Source organism: Lissotriton vulgaris, chromosome 7 (genome assembly GCF_964263255.1).
Source record: "Lissotriton vulgaris chromosome 7, aLisVul1.2, whole genome shotgun sequence".
NCBI classification, from domain to species: domain Eukaryota; kingdom Metazoa; phylum Chordata; class Amphibia; order Caudata; family Salamandridae; genus Lissotriton; species Lissotriton vulgaris.
The window spans coordinates 363,606,560-363,626,266 of NC_141695.1; the positions used below are offsets into that span (position 1 = coordinate 363,606,560).

General features: G+C 45.5%; 1 protein-coding gene across 6 annotated transcripts in view; it reads left to right on the forward strand.

Moving 5' to 3' along the window:
- Positions 1 to 19,707, forward strand: part of LOC147701649 (immunoglobulin superfamily member 1-like) — a 932,114-nt gene that overhangs the window by 277,626 nt on the left and 634,781 nt on the right. The gene's annotated exons all lie outside the window — the stretch shown is intronic.

Sequence of the window (19,707 nt, forward strand, 5' to 3'; positions counted from 1 at the left end):
CTTTCTTGGCCTTAAATCGTAGCGTTCTTTATCAGGTACAGTTGGATCCTTAAATAAAAGTTCCGGATTGGTGGTGTCAATCTTTAGATGAGGAGGCACAGCAGCTTGCAGAACATCATCATCCTCGCGTTCTGACCGTGTCCATGTCAAATGAGCATCACTAAAGGGCACAAATGTGGGGACTCTCTCGCAATCTGTGTCAGCTGTCATCTGTGTCAGCTATACCATCCCTCACCCACATACGGTAAAGGCAAAGGAACTTTTTTCGTATGGGTGGCATGCACCCAGTTCTTTTTACCAGCTACTCTAACAGCAGTTCTAGTGACCAGCAATACCAAATAGGGACCAGTCCAACTCGGTTCCAAATTCTTGGATCGCTGAAAATTATTTGTCAAGATAAAATCACCAGGTTGGATCGTGTGCCCTGGATCTGTAGTAGCTGTCGGCAAACTGTCATAGACCTGTTGGTGGAGAACACGTAATTTAACAGTCAAGTCATGTAAGTAATCCACCAACATAGGGTACTCAATACTGCTGTATTCTTTAGGACGAGGCACACCCCAAACATTCGCAGGACGACCAAACACAATTTCATACGGACTAAGTGCCACTCGAGAATGCACAGTCATCCTTGTTGACAAAAGAGCCGACGGCAAGGCATCCGGCCATGTAAGACCAGTGCTCGCTTGTACCTTAGCTAATTTCAGCTTCAAGGTACCATTGTAACATTCAACAAGTCCAGCAGACTGGGGGTGATTCGCTGCATGGAACTTCTGATTTATTCCCAAACCAGCACATACTTTCTTCATGATTTGACCCACAAATTCACTCCCATTATCCGACCATACAATTCTCGGCAAACCATACCTAGGGAAGTACTCTCACAGCAAAACCTTGGCTGTAGACAAGACAGTATTATCCTTTAGGGGGTAGGCCTCTATCCACCAAAAAAGGCACAAACAACCACAAGGACATACTTCAAATTATTGCATCTCTCCATATGTATATAATCTAGCTGTATCACCTCAAACAGATACGTCGGAGGAGGAAAATGACCAGCTGGAGTTGGAGTTCCCTTACCAGAATTATACTTCAGACAAATCATACAATGTTTCACCACGTTCTCTGCACATTTCGGAATTCCAACATTCTGCCAAACTGGAGCCAACAACTTGCATATTCCCTTCGAACTTATGTGAGCCATTCCATGAGCCATTGTAACCACTGGGAGCACATACGCATCTGGCAACAGCCATCGCTGGTGTTCTGAAAACTCAACCCAACAACCTGTCGAATCCAACATACCCGTATTCTCTCTCCAAACACTCTCTTCTTTCTCAGTCGCTTCAGCCTGAATCATTTTTCACACTTTCTATTGTGTCTTCACACATTCCACCAGCCATAACCCAATTAGCTGGGCCTGCAACATACATACGGCTCATCATGTCTTTCGCCGTTTCCTTCGCAACTTCATCTGCAAATGCATTCCCTCGACCAACATCGTCCACAACTTTCTTATGCGCACTACACTTCATAATTGCAATCTGCTTTGGGAGAGTGAGAGATTCCAAAAGTTCATTCACCAACTGTCCATGCTGTATTTTCGTTCCGTGCGAAGTAAGGAACCCACGCTCTCTCCACAAACGCCCAAAACTATGGGCAACACCAAACGCATACTGGCTGTCGGTGTAAACATTCACTTGCTTTCCTCTTGACAACACACACGCTCTAGTCAATGCAATCAACTCTGCTGCTTGCGCAGAATTCTGTGGAATGCGTGCTGTCTCAACAACTGTATGTAAAGTTGTAATAGCATACGATGCAGTCGTTTCACCATTCGGAAGCTTAAAACACGAACCATCTACCCATAGGGTACCATCAACATCCGTCAGGGGAGTATCCCTTAGGTCAACTCTAGCCTTCGTTTCTTCTTCTGTACGAAGAAAACAATCATGCTGTTCCTGAGGATCCGTCTCTGTAGAGATCGGTAACAATGTAGCTGGATTCAAAACATTACATCTTTTAATGTGCACATGACAAGCCAACCACGTCAACTCGTAACCTGACAGACGTGCACTAGTAAGGTGCTGTGTCTTAGTCCTGTTTAATAAGGTATCCACTGCATGTGGGACCATCATAATCAACGTATTATCCAATACCAAACCAGCAGACTGTCGGATAGAAACAGCCGCTGCAGCTGTAGCTCTCAGACAACTCGGCAATGCCTTAGCAACTGGGTCTAACGTTGCTGAAAAATACGCACATGGACGCTGCTTGTCCCCAAATGGTTGTGTCAATACTGACAACGCACAACCTTCTCTCTCAAGTTCAAGTTCAAGTTTAAAATTTGTATAGCGCACTACTCACCCAGAGGGTCTCAAGGCACTTGAGGGAGGGGGGTACTTTACTTATCAAATATCCACGTTTTTTAGTCGTTTTCTGAAGGAGAGGTGGTTCTGTGTGAGGCGGAGGTAGGTGGGGAGAGAATTACCGGTCTTGGCCGCTAAGTAGTAGAAGGATCTTCCCCCCATGGTGATCTTTGGATGCGTGGTATTGCGGCGAGGGCTTGATTGTACAAACGTAGTTGGCGGGTGGGGGTGTAAAAGGACAGGCGTGTGTTGAGGTATTCGGGTCCTAGGTCTTAGAGGGCTTTTTGTGTGTGGGTGAGGAGACGGAACGTTATTCTCTTGTTGATGGGGAGCCAGTGGAGGTCTTTCAGGTGACCGGAAATGTGGGCTTGGCGGAGGATGTCTAGGATGAGTCTGGCTGAGGCATTCTGGATGCGTTGGAGTTTTTCTGTAGTTTGGCTGTGGTTCCGGCGTAGAGAGTGTTTCCGTAGTCCAGTCGGCTTGTGACCAGTGCATGGGTGACCGTCTTTCTTGTTTCGGTGGGGATCCAACGGAAGATTTTTTTGAGCATGCGTAGGATGTTGAAGCATGAAGATGAGACGGCGTTGACTTGTCTGGTCTTCGAGAGGGAGGAGTCCAGGATGAAGCCCAGGTTACGTGCGTGGTCCGTTGGTATTGGTGCGTTTCCTAGGGCCGGAGGCCACCATGAGTTGTCCCAGGCGGAGGGGGATGATCCTAAGTTGAGGACTTCCATTTTGTCCGAGTTCAGTTTTAAATGGCTGTTCTTCATCCACTAGGCTACTTCTTTCATCCCTTCGTGTAGGTTGGTTTTGGCGGTGTTTGGGTCTTTGGTGAGGGAGAGGATTAGCTGGGTGTGGTCTGCGTAGGAGATGATGTTGAGGTTGTGTTGGCGCGCGATGGATGCGAGGGGACTCATGTATACGTTAAAGAGGGTGGGATTGAGTGATGATCCTTGTGGTACGCCGCAGATGACTTTGATGGCCTCTGATCTAAAAGGGGGGAGGTGAACTCTCTGGGTTCTTCCGGCGAGGAATGAGATGATCCAGTCCAATGCTTTTCCTTGTATTCCGACGTTGTTGAGGCGTTGTATAAGGGTGCTGTGACAGACTGTGTCGAAGGCTGCGAAGAGGTCAAGTAGGAAGAGGGCAGCTGTTTCTCCGTTGTCCAGTAAAGTTCGAATGTCATACGTTGCTGCGATGAGGGCGGTCTCGGTGCTGTGTTTGGCTCGGAAGCCGGACTGTGAAGGGTCGAGGGATTTGTTGGATTCGAGGAAGGCGGCTAGCTGATTGTTGACGGATTTCTCAATGACTTTGGCAGGGAAAGGTAGGAGCGAGATGGGGCGGTAGTTCTTAGGGGGGCGCTGAGTTCGGCATGTTTCCAGCTTTCCGGGAAGGTAGCGGAGTTGAGGGAGCAGTTGATGACATCTCGGAGATGGGGTGTGATAATGGATTCTGCTTTGTTGAAAATGTGGTGGGGACATGGATCGGTTGGCGATCCTGAGTGGATGGAGTTCATCAGGCGAATGGTGTCTTCAGTGGTGATTGGGTTCCAGGCGCAAAGGTTGTTGGAGGGGGGTTTTAGTTCAGAGGTGGGTGGGGTGGACTGGTCTCCAAAGCTGTTATGTATGTCAGCGATTTTGTTGTGGAAGAATGAGGCAAGAGAGTCGCAGAGGTCTTGGGAGGGAGTGATGTCGTTGGTGCCGGCAGTGGGGTTGGTAAACTCTTTGACGATGTTGAATAGTTCCTTGCTGTTGTGGGAGTTGTTATCGAGTCGATCCTTGAATGCTGATTTCTTGGTGGATCGGATCAGTTGGTGGTGATTGCGGGTGGCGTTCTTGAAGGAGGCCAGGTTGTCAGTGGTTGGGTTTTTTCGCCAGGCTTTCTCGAGGGTGCGACAGATCTTCTTGGATTTCTTAAGGTCATCATTGAACCAGGGGGCTTTTTTGCTACCTTGCTTGATTTGATGGTTTTTCAAGGGTGCTAATTCATCAGCGCTGTGGGTGATCCATTGTGTGAGGTTAGTGGCTGCTTGCTTTGGGTCCGATGATTTGGCAGGAGGGTTTTGGTGAAGCGATGTGAAGAGCTGGTCGGTGGTAATTTTGTTCCAGTTTCTGCGGGGAATTGGTTGTGGGTGGTTGTGGGTCGTGGTCTTTTTGTAGTTGAAGTGAAAGCAGCTGTGGTCCGTCCAATGGAGAGCTGTGGTGTGATTGAAGGAGATGTGCTTACTGGACGTGAAGATTGGGTCGAGCGTGTGCCCGGCATAGTGGGTGGGGGTGTTTACCAGTTGTTTGAGTCCGAGATTGGCGAGGTTGTCCAGAAGGGTAGTGGTGTTGCTGTCGTTGTTCTTTTCCAGGTGGAAATTGAGGTCTCCCAGTAGAATGTAGTCCTCGGAAGGGAGGGCGTGTGGGCTGATGAAGTCAGTGATGTCTTCGCTGAATTGTGTGCGGGGTCCTGGTGGTCTGTAGATGAGGGTGCCTCTAAGTGTGGTTTTGAGGTCGGTGTGGATCTGGAAGTGAAGGTGTTCGGCGGCTGCGAGGTTATTGTCAGAGCTGGTCGTGATGCGGATGGTGTTCTTATGGACGATGGCGATGCCTCCTCCTGTTTGGTTGATGCGGTCCTTTCGGATGATCTTTTAGCCGTCCGGGATGGCTATGGCGATGTCGGGGGCTGAGGAGGCGTTCATCCAGGTTTCTCTACGAAAGGCGACGTCCAGTGATGTGGTGTCGAGTAAGTTCCAAAGTTCGATGGCGTGTCTGTGGACTGAGCGGGTGTTGAGCAGGATGCACTTCAGGTGGTTAGTGTCGGGGCTATGTTTGGAGTTTGTGGATTTGGTGTCGGTCCTGATGCAGTCGAACTTGCAGAAGTGGCAGGTGAAGGGTCCAGGGGTGTGTCCTGGGGCGGCTTGGTAGCAGTTAGGGAGTCGGCCGGGGTTAAGTGCTGAGAGCGTAGTGGCGTCGTACGTTATGCGGGTTGAGTGGGAATTACGGGGGGCAGGGGGTCTGGCGCTGGGCGCGGTCCAGGCACGGACGGGCGTAGACGGGCTTACCTTTGGTGCACCTTCGGCGCGCATTGGGGCGTCCGCTGCGCGTGAACGCTGCGCGCAAGAGTGACTGTCATAAGTTGATAGTGGGGGGGGGGGGGCGGAGCGAGGGAGGGTCAGCTGGGAGGCGGGAGCGGGGTGGAGAGGCGGGCTGGGAGGCAACAAAACAACAACAAAATGGCAGCAGACCAAAATCGAAACAGGACGAGATTGGGGCACAGGCAAAAATATTGCTAGGATGTGGGCAGATGCACCGGCACAATCAGGCACAATTTCAATTAGCCAGCAATGCAAGCTTTTACAAATAGCGCTACGAGGTCACAGAGGCACAAGACACAGTGCGCGCGATGTGGGCTATGTACTAAAAGCGCAACAAAAATCAATCAGGCAAGTTAAATGCTGTTAATGCGATCAGATGGTGATGTCAGCAGAGAGCAGCAAAGCGCTACGATACCAGTAGTTGAGCAGGGAGCGTGGGGAGCGACCGCTTCTGAGCGAGTCAGGAAGGTCACTGCGTAGGTGCGGAGAGGTCAGCCCCTAACTTCCAGTGGGAGGGAGGGTCAGCTGGGAGGCGGGAGCGGGGTGGAGAGGCGGGCTGGGAGGCAACAAAACAACAACAAAATGGCAGCAGACCAAAATCGAAACAGGACGAGATTGGGGCACCGGCAAAAATATTGCTACGATGTGGGCAGATGCACCGGCACAATAAGGCACAATTTCAATTAGCCAGCAATGCAAGCTTTTACAAATAGCGCTACGAGGTCACCGAGGCACAAGACACAGTGCGCTCGATGTGGGCTATGTACTAAAAGCGTAACAAAAATCAATCAGGCAAATTAAATGCTGTTAATGCGATCAGATGGTGATGTCAGCAGAGAGCTTCAGTAGTTGAGCAGGGAGCGTGGGGAGCGACCGCTCGTGCACGTACAACGTGAAAGGCTTACTATAGTCTGGAGTACCCAACACAGGAGCCGAACACAATTCATCGCGTAGTTCAGAAAAACTTTTCTGACATTCGTCAGACCAAGGAAGAGGATGCGGAGTATCTTTCAGAGTCAATGCTAACAGAGGTTTCGCCAACAGTGAAAAATTGGGGATCCACCGTCTACAATACGATGTAATACCTAAAAAGGCACGCACTTCTCTCTGTGTGGATGGCACATTCATTTGCGCAATTGCTTGAATTCGTTCTGGGGTCAATCTCCTTCCCTCCTTCGACAAGAGATGACCTAAGTAGGTCACTTCTTGGCGACAATATTGCAACTTTGAAGGTGAAACTTTATGATGAAGATCAGACAAATACCGCAACAAAGAAAGAGTAGCCTCTTTACAAATCTTTTCATCATCAGCAGTAATCAACAAATCATCGACGTACTGAATAAGAGTAGCACCAACAGGTAACACAAAACCGTCAAGCTGAGTTTTCAACGCCTGACTATAGATGGAGGAACTTTCACAATAACCTTTGGGAGCTCTCTTAAACCGGAAGCTTCGGCCTCTGTAATGACCGGGTTCTCAGACTAGATGGGATCAGCTCCTGAGAGCCCCTCCAACCCAGCCGTAACGTAACCACCTCCCTCCTCAGGACCATCTATCCAGGCACCTGGGTACCTACCTGAGGATGGGGAACTCGCAATATACAAGCTCATATCATTAGAAACACCACTAAATCTATAGGGATTACTAGGAATACTCACTGATTACTAAGGACGTCCATGCCCTACACCACACTCATACCTCATAGTCTCGCGACCACATGGGTCCAGACTAATCTACCCTGGGGCAGTTCTGATTATCTACCATTACACACTGATCACCATCAGTGCTCACTCGACACACAATCCGGCATGCCTTACACACTGAGCTGCAGCCTCAGTGCTCACTCTCTTTCTATTGTGTCCACAATCCGGCGGAACTACACACTGGTCTCCCCCCCAGTGCTCACTTACTTACTTTCCGGTCCACAATCCGGCGGACCTAGGCACCAGTCTCCCACCTGGTGTTCTCATTAACGCCGCTTACCAACGACGACCACTTTCCTATGAATACCTTTAGCTCTCTCTATGTTGGGAAGTCTCTCTCACTATCCACTAAAGGTTTGCTACTACAATAATATTATGGGATGGCCGAATTACTTAGTATATACTTTATCCCTCAGTTCCAGGGCTCCTCTCTCTCCCTAATTATTCAGTTATCACTTACCTGATCAGGGGTAGCATCTGTTCAAACAGTAATACCTGACTAGCAGACAAGGTTAACTCCACTGTGTGGGGACAAAAGATATACACACTGTATGCAAGAGTTTTTCCCTGATTTAAGCGCTCCTACTCCCTTTTGATCCATCAGTTGCTACACAGCATCTGGTTAGAAGAAAGGTTAGCTCTATCTTAAGAACAACACATGCACACTGGTTCACTAAGAACTGGGGTATCTTTATTACAATAGAATACACATACATAAATCTGCGGGGTCTCTATAACTAACAGGAACTGTAACACACCGCTGAAGAAAAGGGATTAAACATACAGTATAAGGACAAGGTTATCTGCGGGGTCTCTGTAACTAACAGGAACTGTAACACACAAGGTTATCTACCGGGTCTCTGTAACTAACAGGAACTTTTAACACACCGCTGAAAGAAAAGGATTAGACATACAATAGCCTAGGGAATAAGGACAAGATTAAGGTGTAAGTGTAAAGTGGATTAGTTTAGACTACCTCACCTATTAGAAGGAAGATTTCTCTCTGACTCTGGTGGGATCAGGGCTCTCTCTGTCTCTCCCTCCATCACCACAGCTCCACCCCTCTGGCTCAATTGCTCCAGCTGACAGCCTCAGCTCCTCCATCTGCTTTAATGCATTCTGATAGTCTCTCTCCAGCTTCAGCAATCATCTGCCTTCTTTCTCCATTCCAGAAAACCAATAGGACTGCACTGTATTCTGCAGCTCCAGCAGACATCCTACTCTCCACTCTTCAAGAACCAAACTGACCACTCCTCCTCTTCTGCACTCGCTAATATGGAATCCTCTCCCCTCATGGAAATTTCCAACAGAGGGCTGCCTCCCACCGAATTCCTGTGCTAGCTCCAGAGCTCTTTGCGCAACCGCAGTGGCCAGCTGCATGTTACGTCTGGGCCCAAGAGACAAACACATTCTTCGGATAAGAACCAGTCCTGGCTGGTTTTCCCCTAGCAGTCAACAGCCTTAACTATAAACATTACCTTTCCCCTTGAAGCATCTCAGCTCTGCAGGGATAGAAAGCAAAATGGAGTCTCTCTAGTTCTGGGCCTTGTAGGCCTGAGAAGGATGAAATAACCCTTAGCTCTGTCAGAGTACCTACACAAACCATACTAAGGTGTAATATAAAGTCAGGACCACAGGATCCACCCTCTACTATAGGCAAAATAATGAAAGGCAAAGCCAATAGGCAATAGATGGATTAGAGTAAGGGATCTATCATCATATAAAGCAGCTATCCTCTTCTAGGTCTGGAAGAAAGGGCTTAAAAGAGCCAACACAAGCTAAGAATACATATCCTAGATGTGAGCAAGCTTAAAGTCTTTATCACTCCGAAATAGAGCCAAAAAGCTTGTCAAGACATTCCACCCTTAGACTTTATCTTGCGAACATCTATAAACAACAACATCCAAGTAAACAAACATCAACATAATCTATCAACAAAACCAAAAACCAAAAGACTCTGTAAAATAAATGACAACTTAAGGAAATTCCACCTGAAACTTAATGTAGGGAATACAAATCTAACAACCAACTGAAAACAAATCAAAGCACCCTTGACCTGAATGCTGAAACGTATCTAAGATTGATCTGATAACAACAGAAACCAACCAAAGCACCCTCGAACTAAATGTGCCTCAACCTCTAGTGATAACTGATAAAATCTATTGATGTAGGGACATGTTTGTAGAATGAAAACAGCAAGGGGCCTAAATGGGGCCTACCTACTTCGGTCAACTTAAGAACTAAATGTACCTCAACTTCTAATGATAAAACAACAAAGGGCCTAAATGAGGCCTACCTACTTTGGTCAACTTAAGAACTAAATGTACTTCAACTTCTAATGATAACTCATGAAATCCATTGGTGTAGGGCCATGTTTGTGGAATAAAAATAACAATGGGCCTAAATGAGGCCTACCAACTTTGGTCAACTTAAGAAAGAATTTGGTGAAATCTGACAAATAAACATGACAAAAGGTCTTCAAGGTCTGCGCAAACATTAATAATAGATGTAGGACATAACCTGACTAAAAGACACACCTCCCAGGACAACTTAAAGTTTAGGGTAACCACCCTTGGAACTAATCCCACTGTTCTAATTAAGAGTTAATGAATCAAAGTGAAAGTGTAATAACAGGAAAATAAGGATAACCCCATTCCTACAAAATAGCTGGTGTATGTATGTATGTATGTATGTAAATGTATAGGGATTTATATAGCGCACTACATACCCGTAGGGTCCCAAGGCGCTTCGACCGCTGCGAAACCCTTCCTGGCTTCCCTGAGAGATGGTCCCTTAATGGGTATCTCCAGGGTGAGACCAGGCATCCCCGGCGGTCTGGTGGGGCCGTTAGTGAAGATGAGGCAAGCTAATGCCCAGAGTTGCCGAGTGTGATCGCTGATCAGAGTGGGCACCGAGGCGAGAGAATTATCGAGTCCGCTGACCCTGGTCCAGAAACCTGCCGCGCCGGGAATCAAACCCTGGTCCCGGGCCGTCCTCTGCTCTCGGGTCTGCCGCCTCTAACCGGTGAGCCACACTACTAGCACTATGCATATCAAGCAATGAATCAAAGAAAATTATCTAAGTGTGGTGCATATATAAAAGATAAATTTGAACCATGCCAAAGGCAATAAGTAAATGTCATAAGTCATCTAACTCAGGAAACAGTTTGTATCTAATCCTTCTGTATCGATCTGTGGAACACATGTGTGCACCACCATTTAAAAGATTACATTTCTTTCATTGGCAAAAACTGTTTTGCAGAAAACAGGAAAACTATAATAGGTGAAAGATAAACAAGTGTAAAGTCAATCTGTAATAGCATAGCATATTAAAGGCAAAATATATATGAGCCATGCATAACAGGACTGAGAAATTGTCAATTGGGGCCTGTTTGTGGTAATGTCCATCTGAAAAAAAAAACATGGGAAAAAATGCAATGCTCAATTATAACCAAATAATCATAGCACATGACTCGTGCAAAATTTAATTTAGGGGTCAAGGCAGTCAATTGTGGGATTCATCAGTGTAGGTCACCACCCTTCATCTTCATCTGTATCCGGTGCCAAGGAAGCACTTCCTCCGATCTGGTCATTAGTCACCAGCTTCCGCCGTTCATCCGCCACTAATCCGGTCTGGTCTGGTTCCATCTTCCAAAAATAACAAACTAACATAAAAAAAATAAAAACAAAAAAGTAAAATAACAAAGGGAGTGGGAGGGGGGTGGGCCGACGCACACACCAAACACCTCAACCCAACAACCTGAAACGAAAAAACAAGTATCATTAATCTAGCAAAAATAAATTTTCCATTTAAAAAGCACCCCAAGTGCTTTTTATCATCGAACGAAACCTCCTAATTAATAAAGATAAGTCTTCTAAATTCAAGGAATGATTTAAATCATATTCTTTTAAATTTGTTTGGGCAAAATCAAATTTTTTCATACACAGCCAGAAGGGCTGGGGCCTAAGCTACTCTCAACTCATCCGAGAAACAGCCCCTCCCTTCAGAAAGATGCTCGCGCTCTGAGTCCTGAATCCGATCCAATCAAAATAAGCAGGAGCCGAGCTACAGTGCGATGTAATTTTGAATCACTGCCAAGTGCTGATCTCATTGCAGGAGCAAGGCTGCTGCCAACCACTCTGTCCAAGCATCTCTAATCTCTAGTCACGGAAGCTCACTTAGGCCTACTGTATTTATCTAACTCCAAGGGCCAAGCGTCTGTCAATTATTCTGCATGTGCAAGGATCCCTTATCTGAAGTCCATGAAGCTGTCTGCGCCGAGAGCAAGGAAGAGCGACTTGACCCCCCCTTACATAAACATTTCTCCGCGGAAAGAAATTGGAATGTAGCCAAGAATAACAAGCTGGCTCACTCTGCTCTCAGAAGTTACACACTGGGCCTCCTCCCTCACAAAGCTCCGAGCTGAGAACTGGTGCCTGGCTCATATCAGCCAAGGTCATTTCAAATTCTTTGTAACTCAAAACACATCTGTTCCCAGGCCAGAGAGCTAACCATTATTCTCTAACTAACCGAAGCAAAATTAAAACGTGATGAAAAGCATCCTAAAACCAATAATTATTAAGGACATATTTTTGCAACTAAGTCACATGCTAGTATTTTTAAATAAATCTATTATAAAAACAGCTGTTTGCTGAAAGGGAAAAAATAATTAGATGCAAACACATTTCATTTTCCATTTTGAAAACAACATGAGAAGTAAAACAAGGGGTAACATGTAATTTTGCATTGCAGCATAATTTAGTGTGCAAGCTATTCTATTCAACCTATCAAAAAGGGCCAGATTCAACATCATTTAATTTTCAAATAGCCATTTTTTCAAACTGAGTGGGTTAACTTTCACACGCTATTCTAAGGGGCAGCTTGCATTGGAAAAAAAAATAATCATGCATAATTTCTAGAACACACATTTTATTTTTAAAAGCACACGGTTGCATTTCACTAATTAAAAGCACATTCTATGATGGGTCTGTTTTTATATTTTCGTTCTTCACAACCGCTAACGCACTAATTCTAAAACACTAGTTCGTGTGCCATCCACAGCTGAAAACCCTTATCTCAATCCGACTGGTTGATTTATAACTTTACGACCTCTAAGACAGACACATTAAATCATGTGTTCTAAGGCAAACCCACACAAATTCGTGGACGCATTTCAAATAAAATGTTAAATGAACACAGCTTTTCTGTCTGCGCAAGATGTTACCATTATCTCAGCAAGCTGACAAAGCACATAGGCAGAACCCAGCAACCAATGAAAGTCAAATCAAACCACCATTCATCTAAACACTCACTGACTTTTAGTGTCAGCTCACATAACCATGCATGTTAAACAGCATGTTAAAATAAATGCTGCCGTCACAATTCAAGATATTAACCCTTTGGCAGCTCAAACACAATCATTCCCCAATGTCTGTAGTACATGGGAAATTCAAGAACATATCACTCCACGTTTTCAAATAACACATGCGCACATCTACAAAACATTTTCCCCAAGCATTTGAAAGAGATCCAGCTCTCTCCTGCCTAACGCAACAATAACATCCACTGTACAAGCCATATCCACATGGCCCTATTCACAAGCCATATTCACAAGAAAGTCAAGTTCAAAAAATGACACGCTCTTCACAAGGAAAATATTCAAGGCGCAATTCACAATGAATACAGCAAGTCAAAAATGAGAACATGCACCTCACAAGCCATAATTACATGGCGCTATTTACAAGGAACTACACAAATCATATTACAATGAACACATTTCACATTGCACAACATAAGCAAACGCAGCAAGCAATTTAATGGGCAATTTAAAAGCATTTTTCACACATATTTGTACAATTGGATCATCACCAAGATGTAATTGGCTCTCTCATGTAATGTCACCCTTCAAGCCTGACAGTTGAAACACCAAGATGAAAAGCATTTCTTCCACCCTGCATAAGTCAAATGCCATGATGTACTGCAATCTCCTTACACTGCAACTGTTCAAGCCCATAGGCCAATGTTCGTGCCAAGTGCAAACCATCAAGATAAAAACCAATACAGCGCACACAGGCTTCGCAAGCTGTTTGTCGACGCCAGATGTAACTGGCGATTAGGGCACTCCCCCACAACTTATGGGAAACTATCCAAATACATGGCCAGGGCACACAGGCTTCGTAAGCAGCTGACTACGCCAGATGTAACGACCGGGTTCTCAGACTAGATGGGATCAGCTCCTGAGAGCCCCTCCAACCCAGCCGGAACGTAACCACCTCCCTCCTCAGGACCATCTATCCAGGCACCTGGGTACCTACCTGAGGATGGGGAACTCGCAATATACAAGCTCATATCATTAGAAACACCACTAAATCTATAGGGATTACTAGGAATACTCACTGATTACTAAGGACGTCCATGCCCTACACCACACTCATACCTCATAGTCTCGCGACTACATGGGTCCAGACTAATCTACCCTGGGGCAGTTCTGATTATCTACCATTACACACTGATCACCATCAGTGCTCACTCGACACACAATCCGGCGTGCCTTACACACTGAGCTGCAGCCTCAGTGTTCACTCTCTTTCTATTGTGTCCACAATCCGGCGGAACTACACACGGGTCTCCCCCCCAGTGCTCACTTACTTACTTTCCGGTCCACAATCCGGCGGGCCTAGGCACCAGTCTCCCACCTGGTGTTCTCATTAACGCCGCTTACCAACGACGACCACTTTCCTATGAATACCTTTAGCTCTCTCTATGTTGGGAAGTCTCTCTCACTATCCACTAAAGGTTTGCTACTACAATAATATTATGGGATGGCCGAATTACTTAGTATATACTTTATCCCTCAGTTCCAGGGCTCCTCTCTCTCCCTAATTATTCAGTTATCACTTACCTGATCAGGGGTAGCATCTGTTCAAACAGTAATACCTGACTAGGAGACAAGGTTACCTCCACTGTGTGGGGACAAAAGATATACACACTGTATGCAAGAGTCATTCCCTGATTTAAGCGCTCCTACTCCCTTTTGATCCATCAGTTGCTACACAGCATCTGGTTAGAAGAAAGGTTAGCTCTATCTTAAGAACAACACATGCACACTGGTTCACTAAGAACTAGGGTATCTTCATTACAATAGAATACACATACATAAATCTGCGGGGTCTCTATAACTAATAGGAACTGTAACACACCGCTGAAAGAAAAGGGATTAAACATACAGTATAAGGACAAGGTTATCTGCGGGGTCTCTGTAACTAGCAGGAACTGTAACACACAAGGTTATCTACCGGGTCTCTGTAACTAACAGGAACTTTTAACACACCGCTGAAAGAAAAGGATTAGACATACAATAGCCTAGGGAATAAGGACAAGATTAAGGTGTAAGTGTAAAGTGGACTAGTTTAGACTACCTCACCTATTAGAAGGAAGATTTCTCTCTGACTCTGGTGGGATCAGGGCTCTCTCTGTCTCTCTCTCCGTCACCACAGCTCCACGCCACTGGCTCAATTGCTCCAGCTGACAGCCTCAGCTCCTCCATCTGCTTTAATGCATTCTGATAGTCTCTCTCCAGCTTCAGCAATCATCTGCCTTCTTTCTCCATTCCAGAAAACCAATAGGACTGCACTGTATTCTGCAGCTCCAGCAGACATCCTACTCTCCACTCTTCAAGAACCAAACTGACCACTCCTCCTCTTCTGCACTTCGCTAATATGGAATCCTCTCCCCTCATGGAAATTTCCAACAGAGGGCTGCCTCCCACCGAATTCCTGTGCTAGCTCCAGAGCTCTTTGCGCAACCGCAGTGGCCAGCTGCATGTTACGTCTGGGCCCAAGAGACAAACACATTCTTCGGATAAGAACCAGTCCTGGCTGGTTTTCCCCTAGCAGTTAACAGCATTAACTATAAACATTACCTTTCCCCTTGAAGCATCTCAGCTCTGCAGGGATAGAAAGCAAAATGGAGTCTCTCTAGTTTTGGGCCTTGTAGGCCTGAGAAGGATGAAATAACCCTTAGCTCTGTCAGAGTACCTACACAAACCATACTAATGTGTAATATAAAGTCAGGACCACAGGATCCACAATCTACTATAGGCAAAATAATGAAAGGCAAAGCCAATAGGCAATAGATGGATTAGAGTAAGGGATCTATCATCATATAAAGCAGCTATCCTCTTCTAGGTCTGGAAGAAAGGGCTTAAAAGAGCCAACACAAGCTAAGAATACATATCCTAGATGTGAGCAAGCTTAAAGTCTTTATCACTCCGAAATAGAGCCAAAAAGCCTGTCAAGACAGCCAAAAATATCCCTGCTCTCCTCAGCAATAGGAATACTGAAGAAAGCATTCTTCAAATCTATGACAGAAAACCAAGCTGCCGAAGCAGAAATCAAAGTCAACAAAGCAGTGATATCAGGTACCACAGGAAACTGTGGTACGATAATCTTATTTACCTCTCGAAGGTCGATCACAAACCGGTACACAGGTGGCTGAGAAGCATCAGTACGTTTAAGGACAGGCAAAACAGGACTGTTACAAACATTACCTCTCGTTTCCTCAACTACACCCTTCTCAACCAGATCATAAACAATCGCTAAAAGAGCTCTCTCACCATCACTCGAGACCTTATATGAGGTAGCCTAGCATTTGACTTGAGGGTGACAACATAAGGTGGAATCTGCAAAAGACCAACATCATTTGGACCTGTAGCCCAAAGTGTATCAGGAAGCGAACGCAATTCCAGTGGCAAACAATCCTTAGACAAATAGATTGGGGAAATCACTTTCTTACCGAGGGTAAGATGTACTCCTGAAGGAGAACAATGTAATGTCACATACAATCTTTTCAGCAGGTCCAAATCCAACAGATTCTCACCACAACCAGTCGTTAGAATAAGTGGAGCTTCCAATTCACAAGGGCCAATGGAAAGGGACAAAGGACTAGAAACCAGATTACGAACTGGGGCGCCTAAAATCCTACTGAAACATTGATCAAGCCAGACAAAGGTGTGCCAGGAAGTTTAGAGTGCATAATAGAACTCTTCATCGCACCAGTATCCAAAAGAAAAGGTTCTGCCACACCTGATGTAATCACTTCAACATAAGGTCCACTCTGATCTACTGGAACTGACACTACTCCCTCACTTTGTCCTTGGCTGTCCTAGTTATCATAAAGCCAGAACTCTCACCTTCGACATAGTAATCCTCAACATAGTACTGGGCAGACTGACCACTCGGAACATTCTGTCTGTCAAAATAATTTGCAGAATTCTGTAGGGAGGAGGAACGCTCATTCTGAGGGATCACACCACGTCCCCTACCCCTAGGAGCTTGCTGAAAACTACCACGACCTCTCTGACCAGATACACCATTCGCACGCTGTAACAAAGCCGGGCAACTATTCTTGTAATGACCTTCCACTCTGCAATAAGCACACTGATTAGGGCCAGGAAAGAATCGCTGAACATAAGGCTCAGGCTTCTGTAAAAATCTCTGAAATTGTGGAGGTTGCTGAAACTGAGGCTGATTCTGACGAGGCGGATAAGCTTGCTGCAAAAGAACTTTCGTCTTTAACTCTTTAGTTTTCTTCTCCACTTTATCCTTCTCATCTTTATCCCTATTCTCGTAATATTGTGCAGTAGCCAATATCTGGGCCGACGAAGAGACAGCCCATGAACTCTCAGAGTCCTTTAACTTATTAGAAATTTCGGGAAGCAAATTAAAGACAAATTTATCCACAAACAACCTTTGACCACCTTCCGTACTCATATCCTGACCACTATGATCAATAAACGTCTCTTCAAACCTAGTGAAGAAATCAGATACACTCTCATCTTTCTTCTGCTTACATGCTGCTAACTTATCCCAATTCACTCGTAAAGTGGGCATCATTGTTTTCATCAAATTAATAATTCTACCTGGTAATTCTGAAACTAAAGGTTCAGGTTTAGCACCTCCCTCCTGTCTACCATCTGCAGCAACAATATTCGCCCAGGTATCACCTAATTCAGCAGCATGATTCTCATGACGAATCTTCGCCCATAAGGGTTGAGGGACTACATTACCCATCAACATATCGATGTCAGCTAAATTCATAATACACGCTTTAACTGTCTGGGACAACTTCTTGTAATAACCAGCAGGATTCTTACGAGGGTCAGGTAAGGTCTGCTTAAGAGCCAAGACCTCTGCTCTCTTCCAAGGGACATGTACCCATACTCGCTGAAAATGAGCCGGAGCGGCCTGAATACCCAAATTTACATTAGCCTGAACTGCTTCTTTCCATACAGGAGGAACTTCTCTCATAGGGTACTGTTTCACTTTCCTCCTAACAGAGGAATCAGGTTCATACAATGTCTGAGGCGAAAGTCTAGATCTGAAAGCAAGTATTGTCTCTACGGCATCAGTAACATCAGATTCCACTATTATCCCTTTAGCAAAATCTGACTGAACTTCGAGCACATCCTGCGGAATCGGACTCAACTCATTATCTTCCCATTCCTGACGCAGAAAAGTACACATTACATCAAAAACATACCTTTGCTTAGGCGGTTCCCACTGAAAGAAAACATCCATAACTGCTGGCAAACCATACCTTGGAGCATTTAAAATCCACCTACGAGCCAACAAATCCAACACTGTTCGTTCTTCAGAACTAGGAAGCTGACTACGACTCTGTTTACGTTCCGAAACAGGGGTCATATTCAGTGACCCAAACAATGGTGCCAACAGATTAACAACAGTCTCGGTCATTCGTTTTCGAGCAGAAGGGGAAGAAGTAGACATAAGAACAGGAGAATAAGTATTCTGAGGCAAGGACGGTAAAGGGACAAGAACAGTAGAAGTCGAAGATGCAGAAGCAGAAGGCAAAGGAGTTTGAGGCAAAGCTGGTAGCAAGGCTGGCGACCCTAGAATGGGTTGCGCAGGAGGAGGCAAAACCATCTGTGGAGCACCGGGTGGCTGAACAACAGCAGGAGGTTGAACAACAAAGGGTGGAGCAACCAGGGGTAATAGAGGCGCAGTAGCACCCTGCACATAGGGAGGAGGCAATCTCAGTAAATGAGAGATCAAAGGATCTTTTTCAAGGTCTTCCTTCACTTTCGGAGGAGAAGATGGCAAGGCCGGATAACATTTATCTATGGCCATGCAACGCTGTCTATCTAAGACTTCACTTGCACGCTCTTCTCCATATTCCTTAAACTGTCTAGCAGCTTGTAGTACTGACATATTCTTACCTTTCCTATCTCTCTTTGCTTGCTTAATTTCTCGCTGTTTGGCTTCCTTACGCCAAAGGCGGAAAGAGTCAAACATTGCCGGCCGGGCTTTCTTCCTAAATAGCCTAACTTCTAGATTGTCTAAAATCTCTGTTTCAAAACTACAATGTGGGGGCCATTGCAAAACACCATCTTTTTTTGTGTAGCGGACCCATACCTCATTATAAGTAATGAGACCCACTCCGTGTTTAGAATAGAGCTCATAAGTCGGAGTTCCAACCGGAGGTATCGGACATGAATCCTCCAATCGGGAATCCCTGTTACTACCACAAAAAAACCAATTACCAAATTTACCAAGACCAGGCATCTTGCTCACTAGTCTGGTTTCAAACTTCAAAGGGAATCAAAAAATGATACACTCGTAAATATACAAGCCCTTCGGCTTTGGGTACTGCAGCAACCAAATCAAAACCAAGGAACCAAACAAAGTCGTGGGAGCCACCAGAAGACCGTCTATAATCTCGCTTTACAAACCTCAATCGGAGGGTCCAAGACAAGGCGACAGTCAGGGCAGCAGTCCTTCGCAGCCGTTGGAAAGCAGGAAGCCTCGCAGAAAAGACCTTTGGTCCACGTCGACATGCAGGGGTCGATAAAGTGGGGTCCCTCCTACAGAGTTTCCTCAGGTGGCTCCTCGCAATCTTCGGGCTTGGACCGGTTCCACTGAAGTCGCCCCACGTTGGCGGCGCCAACTGAAGAACTGGGATATCAATTACCCAGCAGCACCAGGGACACGCCCAAAGTCCTCTGGGTTCCCTTGCCTTGGGATACAGAGACACGGAATACTTATAGGTGGCGTCAGAGATCAAATTTATTAGCTGCAGCTAGTAGCAGAAATCCCAGCAATACAACACAGTGTACATCTCAAGAAACTGCTCAATTTTACTAAGACGAGACATCCCAATTTATACACAAAAAGGTACATTTAAAATGCACGCCCCTGCACCAAAATTCAACCAATAGAAAATACATGACATCACACAGCATCATACAGTAAAGCTCATTCTACAGTGTCCCAACCCACAAGTTAATATTTAGGCATATCTAAATAATAATCTGAAAGGCCCAGACAAACCCTTAATTGAAAGCGTAACCCATGAAATGAAGAAACAGTAAAGAAAAGTAGTTTCAGATAATGTGCAAGATAACAGAAACGTAAAGAAACTTAAAAGTTAACAAATGTCTTGAATGGTGATTAGGAAAGTGGATAACGATCTTGCAGGGAAATTGGCTTGGCAGGGTCAATTCCAGGTGAAAGGCCAGCTCCTGAAATTAACTCCAGCGC